The sequence below is a fragment of the Nicotiana tabacum genome, chromosome 18 (genome assembly GCF_000715075.1).
Source record: "Nicotiana tabacum cultivar K326 chromosome 18, ASM71507v2, whole genome shotgun sequence".
Classification (NCBI taxonomy): domain Eukaryota; kingdom Viridiplantae; phylum Streptophyta; class Magnoliopsida; order Solanales; family Solanaceae; genus Nicotiana; species Nicotiana tabacum.
The window spans coordinates 73,716,190-73,723,126 of record NC_134097.1 but is presented as its reverse complement, the minus strand read 5'-3'; the positions used below and the strand labels follow the sequence as shown (position 1 = coordinate 73,723,126).

The window sequence follows — 6,937 nt, the reverse complement described above, 5'->3', positions numbered from 1 at the left end:
TTATGGAATTTCTTCTCTACTTGCAATTTCTTTGGATGTATACATGTTTTATTCGCATATCATCTCTGTATGTTAGATCAGGAATGTATACATGTCTTGGTATGCATATCTTCTCTGTATTCTGGATTGTTAATTAAAATAAAGCATGTCATGTTATCTTTTGTGCACCGAGGTGGCTTTATTTATATTTGTAAAATTTATGAACTGAACAGGTTATTTGCGAGTATCATTGATAATTCTTGCCTATATTACCTCGCTGAGGTTCGTTATGATATTTGCTTAGTACATGGGGTCGGTCATACTCATACTACACTCTACACTTAATTGTGCAAGGTGTTGGATCGAGCCGTGAGTCATTATGATTTGTTGTTGTGAGTATCTTCGAGAGATGAGGTAGAGCTGCATATCGACCGCAGTCTTCGGCGTCTCTTTTGCATTTCAGTGTTGTTGTTTATCATTCAGACAATATTTACATTTTGTATTTCAAGCATGTATTTCTATATTTGAGCTCATGACTCTATATTACTAGTTTTGGGAAGATTTTTATGTATTGACACAGTTATTTATGTTATTGACTTTAGACTTTCACTATTTCTGTTATTTCTGTTATCTTCTTCCGCATTTATTATGTTCGACTTGCATATCAAGCAAGTTAGTCACGATCGATTGGTGGTTTTGGGTCGTGACACAAAAACACCCTAATATGCGTTTGTTTGTCCTTTGAAAGTACAACAATTTGAGACCTAACAAAATCAAACCAAAATGATTTGTTTTGAAACGAACAGGCATATGCTTCCTGCTTCGTTTCGTTTTATATAATCCAACTTTATTACAAAATTTAAATGTTTATTTGATTTGTCTTTTCTATTTTTCTTTGAAAAACTCGAAAATCCTTTCTTCGATGTTTGTATAGTTTTGGTCGCACAACTTAAACATCAACCGTTACTAGACAACACCAAAAACAAACCATGATAAGTTATGTGCCTTTGTGTTTTGATGATCTAACAAACTTCATATGAGAACCAGATGGGGAAGCTAATACAAATCCTCCACGTGCTCAGAACAACAAGTCACCTGTCTGGCATAAGTTCCAATGATTTCACTTAAGGAAATAACAGAGGGAATATATGACTATCAGTTCCTCTAGTCACGGTACAATTAAACTCATTACAGCAGTAAAGCTACTACACCACAGACGCAACAATGCAGCAGTCACACTACAACAAAAAAGTCTTTAATGACAATTATTTAGCGGCAATAAGACAATTGCCGCTAATTTATTTATGGAAGGCAAATATTACTGGCTAATGAATATTGGCTGCTAATTAGTATGTATTAGCGTCCATTCGAGGAAAAGCTGCTAAAACAATTATTTTTTCTTTTCCCTCGCGCCTAAATTTTAGTACTTTATTTACCCTAAAGACTGCAAATAAGAGGGGGGGGGAAAGCTACGCTCTAAATCACATAAAGTATCTTCTCAATTTGGTAGCTCTCTGCAACCAAAATTCTTGGCCACCATAACAATTGCTGGTGAGTTATCTTTCTTATATTTTTATTTCTATCTTTAGGGTTAAATTGGATGATTCAAAATTAGATGTCGCCATAATCTTTTTTGATCAAATAAAACAAAACGCCACCTTTGATACCTTCTTGTTCCTTCTTCATATTCAATTTCAATATATTCATCGGCCAGACTCATTTAAAGTTCATCTCAAAGTATATCTATTTTTTTCTTTTTCTTGATTTTTTTCTTTGAATTTTTTGAATGATCATGGTATCTGGACCAATTTATGCGCAAAATAACTAAATTTTGTAAAAATATTTTGTCTTTGGAGTTATTTGGGAAGATTGGAATATTTGTATCGTTTTGGTATGTTTATGAGTTTAGTTCATGTGGGGTATTGGCTATAGTTAGGAATTTTGCCTTGAATTTGTGAATTTGGGATTCTGAATCTTATTAGATTAAGAGGTTTTCCTCTTTTTGAAATTCCCTAGGAAAAAAACCCTTCCTTTTTCTCTAAGAAAATTGGGGTTTTTTCTTTGCATTTGTTTTTGGAATTTATTGTGAAATCATAGAACATAAACTTGTGTTATCATACTCTTGTGAAAATATTTTTAGTTTGTTTTGGTGAAAGTATAGTCTCAATTTTACCTGCATTTTGTTGTGATCTTTTACTGATTTTGCCACAAAAATTGATGAAAAGTTACTATTAAATTAAAGTATTGGGCAAAGATAACTGGTTGGGTCTAAATCCTTCAATTTGAAATAAATATTACCTGTTAAACCATTTAGTTGTTAACACTTTGCTTTGCTCCATAATTTTGACAGTTGGTTTGCTTTGAATTATTTATACTTAAGGTATGTGATCAGAGGTCATGAATCATTATTGTACAAACTGTTTTTCGTTTGGATTATCCTTGTCAAAAATAATTGTTCCCTTATTATCATATTTTATGTTAATGTAAATTGTCTTCGAGCTCAAGTATCTATCTCTATTAGTGGATTATGTGAAAATTTTGATTGAGTGGCAGTAATTTTGACAACCTCCAGATACAATTTTTGTCTTCTGTCCACTTTCACACGTTATTGCAGCTTATTAATTACTTTATTTTGGAGAAGGAGCTATGCGAACTAGAGGTGAAAACAGGATGGTTATTCAACAACATGATGATGCTGATGCGCGACCTTATATTGAACAATTGATGAATAGTCAGAACTGATCTCAAGTACAAACACATGATATTCAATCTAATGAATTGTATAATTCTACCAATACTAAGATTCAATAGAATGATGAATCAAGTAATACTTTTTGTTTATCTACTGGACATGTTAGTTCATTTACTGAGTGGTACATTGTTCTTATTTTTATTGTTCCTTGGGATTTTCTATAAATATTTTTATGTTGGTTGTGTCCTGCACTCCCATGCTCTTACTACAGAAGTATATACCTCTTAAAAATTTTATTCCATAGTATATTTTGTTGTCCTTGAGACTTTTTGGTGATAACATCTTATAGTAGATTAAAAGAAAAATAGAAGATGTTGCACTAATTTGGAAAACAACTGTTCCATTCTCTATATGGATTTGATGATCATTAAATCTTTTTCAAATCAGGTAGTTCTGATGAAAGAAAGGTTCGTGGGACCACAATATTAAAAGATATCTGAAAACTGCCACCAGGGAATATAATTGCTATACAATTCAATAATCGTAACCAACCCATAAGAAAAGAGGGTCGAAAGCTTGCTAGCTTTCTAGGCATAATCGTTAGAACTCCAGAACTAACACCTCTAAACATAGATGATTGGAGAAACTTTACCAAAGATGAAAAGAAGAAACTGGTGGAGTTTGTGAAGGTATGGAGTTATTATTATTCTTATGATGTGTGAATATAATAATATATTATTTTATTATACGTGATATTATCTTTTGATTGTTTTCTTTTATTTCACAGAAGAAGTTCTCTATCCCAACTCGTGGAGAAGCATATGTCATAAAGTCAACAGGAAAGAAATGGAAGGATTACAAATGTGACTTGAAAAATGTGTATACGACAAAATTTAAGACGAAATATGCTTTGCTAAGAAATAACCAAGTCATATACCACGAGATCAATGGACCAGTCTGGTCTCTTATTGGCTTTCTGATAAAGCGAAAGTATCAATTTTATACTTTTAAAATACACATTTAATTTTTATTATGTGATTGTTTTTGTTAGTTTTTATGTATAAATAATTAGATATTACTTTTATGTTGTAATGATAGAAGCGTACACAAGCAAATAGAAATAGCAGATCAAATCAAAAGATGCCTCACATAGGAGGGTCAAAAGGTATTGTCGCCTTGATGGATGAGAAGATATTCTTGTGTATATTTTAAAATTTAATTTTCTAAAACTCTCTTTGTTATGCATATTTGATATTATTATATTATATTAGGCTGAAAATGGGATAGAGCTTACATGAGCATACGTTTTCATATTAACTCATAAACAACGTAAGGATGGTAGGCCACTGGATGTAGAGTCTGCAAGGACAATCGTAAGATTTCTTCTCTTTTATTTTCTGAATTTTGCTTATCTTTCCAGAATTTATGAGAACTTTATTTGCCTGTTCTGATACTATCATTTGAAATTATATGTAACAATCTAGCTAGTCACTAGAATCATGAACCTCATGTCACGAAAAAATTGCCTAATATTTTGATTGCGTGAGACATAACTAAAAGTGAATAATATAAGAAAAAAACAAAATTCAGCTTTAATTGCCTTAGTATACTTCTCAGATGACAATGATGAAAACCTAAGATTGAGATAACACCTTAGAACATAGTGACTTAGGCCATATTATCTCTTAAAAACTGCAAACTTGGGACCAAAGTGAAGGTATGGAGTTGTTTAAATCCAAATTTATGATATCAAAGAGACTAAATCTTTAGTGTGTATGGAGATATTGTTTTTCACACCTCCCATAATGTGCTATGGTTGGCTACCTCTTAGATATTATTTTGAATTATGACAATCAAAATAAAATGGCAAGGAAATCATTTGATGGAATTAGGATACAATATTTTAATATGTTGGAGTTTGAATAGTTGTTTGTTTAAGGTGCACCCTGATTACTATTAGCCAATGTATTGTGTACATCATCTGGAGGTTCCTCTAATTAAAATATGACTTTTAGGTCATTATGAACTATTTCCAATCAGATTGTAGATGTTGACAGCAATAGCAATAAAGCTTGTCACAACAGCTTGAACAATCATGACCACTGTGATTATCTTGTCTTTCCTTGAAGATAAACCATGGACATCTCTGCAAAAAAAAATGAATTAAAATGTTCACCACAGAAAAAGAATAAAGAAATCATTCAGATTTCTTATAGAGTAAAGGGATGAGGGTAGTAAGATAAAGGCCTTAGAGCAATTGCATCTGGCAGCATGTGGTTTTTAGGTAGGTGGCCAACCGACCAAGTTGAGTTCACTGAGCCTGATCAGTCGATAGGCTCATTGGGCCGGTAGAGGCACCCCAACTATCTGAGTATAACTTCAACATTGATGGCCTGATCAGTGGACTATTTGGACAGTTCTCAGCTTGTTCAAGCATTGTCTTATCACCTGTAACAGCTACACTATTCAAAACATCAACACATTCAAGTTCTTGCCTCTCATCATGCACAACAATAGATTTAAAGCCTGCTGGTTTTCAACTAGTTCAGCACGTGTAACAGTTGCATCAGTCACAGTGTTAATCTGCCCCTGTCAATTATTGCTCTGCATCTATAGTTATAGAAGTCCTAGTTAAATTTCGATCAACCACAGGTACTATTGCATTCTTCAAGACCTGAGAACCCTTAACTACAGTAGCATCAACAGGGCCTGTAGAAGCACTAGAATCAGCTGTTATTCTCGAGACACCTCTCCAATAGAATATAATATATGTCCAAGTTCTTTTCCTTTCACTCCTTCCCTTTTATTGTTCTCCGGAACTATTATTGGCTTGATATATGCACACATAACAAATGTGACTTCCAATCTTGTATGGAAAGGCGTAATGTGTGGTCTGGGGTAAGTATCTTGTGTTGCAGTCTCTGTTTCGTCACAGGTGACATGTTATGTTTGTTAACCCATGTCTTCACTGCTCTATGCTCATATGTAAAGCAATCAGCTGCTATATGTGGGTTTTCCATTACTTCCTGCAAAGATGTCGCGTGATAATAGACAAGGAAGCATAATGAGATGCATGTTAGTAGAGAAAAGGACTTTACAAATTAGCAGGTCATCTCCTGGAATTTGAATTCTCACCTGAAGGATTGGACAGAAGTACTGGCTAGGTGCCTGGATAAGGTTCTTCTCTACCTTGACATGCATTTTCGCAATACATGAGAAACAGTTGGAGTGGTTTTCACCTTTATTGCCCTGGAGATCTTGCACACTTTTGAAAGCTTAAATCTTTTTTTGATTTGCTTGATATCTTGAAAATTCCTCTCATTTACTTCTTATCTATACTATTGCAGTTTGATTTATTTCGGTGGGATTTGTTATGTCTTATTCTATAGAAAAAATGGAACGGTCATTCTATAGTAAAACAACTTTAGCTTGGATCAATGTTTCTCAATAAACATCCCAGTTGAAGACTATTATATTTCATCTATTGACATAGTTATTTTGTAATTTCAGGTCATACAGTCTGATGATCGATAATTTAGCCGGTGGAAGATTTCAAAATGATGAAGCATTGCAGAAATTATTTGAAGACTATTATTTGTTAGGATTAGTTATATAATGACAATAGCTATTTGCTTCAAATAATATAAGTTTATTTTTTAAGTTACTGTGATATTACTATTTTGGATTAGTACTTCCTTTTATTTTTTAAGATTTAACGAGATACATTATGTTTTTATGAATCAATATTATTATGTTTTATTATTTGGATTATTTTTTGAATGAATGTAGTAGATATTATCAATGGTAGCTAAACTATTGTCGTTATAGCTTGTGACAATTTAACAGAATATACTAGCTACAAAAATAGACGATAAAAGGGCAAATTATGATGTTTCCACAGGGGATATTGTAGCCATTATAATTGCTGTTAAAATAATTTTTAGCAGCAATTTGATTGAATTTACTAGCCATCAAAATGGATGCTAAAATGGCGTACTAATTCGTTTTCAAAAGGAATATTATAGCCATTTTAGTTGCCACAAAATAATTACCGCTAAATCTATGGACCTATAGCAACAAATATTTTGAATTTAGTGGCTATAAAAATGAACGTAAAAAGAGCATTAGTAGCAATTTTTAGATTAGATTTAGCAGCCATTATAATTGCCGCAAACAATTGCCGTTAAAGCAAATTATATTTAGCGGCAATAACTCAGACCTTTACCAGCTTTTGTGAGAAACGCCGCTAAAGGCTTTGCCGACCCC

General features: G+C 32.8%; 1 long non-coding RNA gene across 1 annotated transcript; it reads left to right on the top strand.

Annotated features, from left to right (window-relative positions):
- Window positions 1–1,274: 1,274 nt before the first annotated feature.
- LOC107795239 (uncharacterized) lies at window positions 1,275–6,383 on the top strand. Its single transcript, XR_001650063.2, has 4 exons — window positions 1,275–1,530; window positions 2,621–3,836; window positions 3,943–4,044; window positions 6,182–6,383. It is a non-coding gene; the product is annotated as an uncharacterized LOC107795239 (long non-coding RNA).
- Window positions 6,384–6,937: the final 554 nt, after the last annotated feature.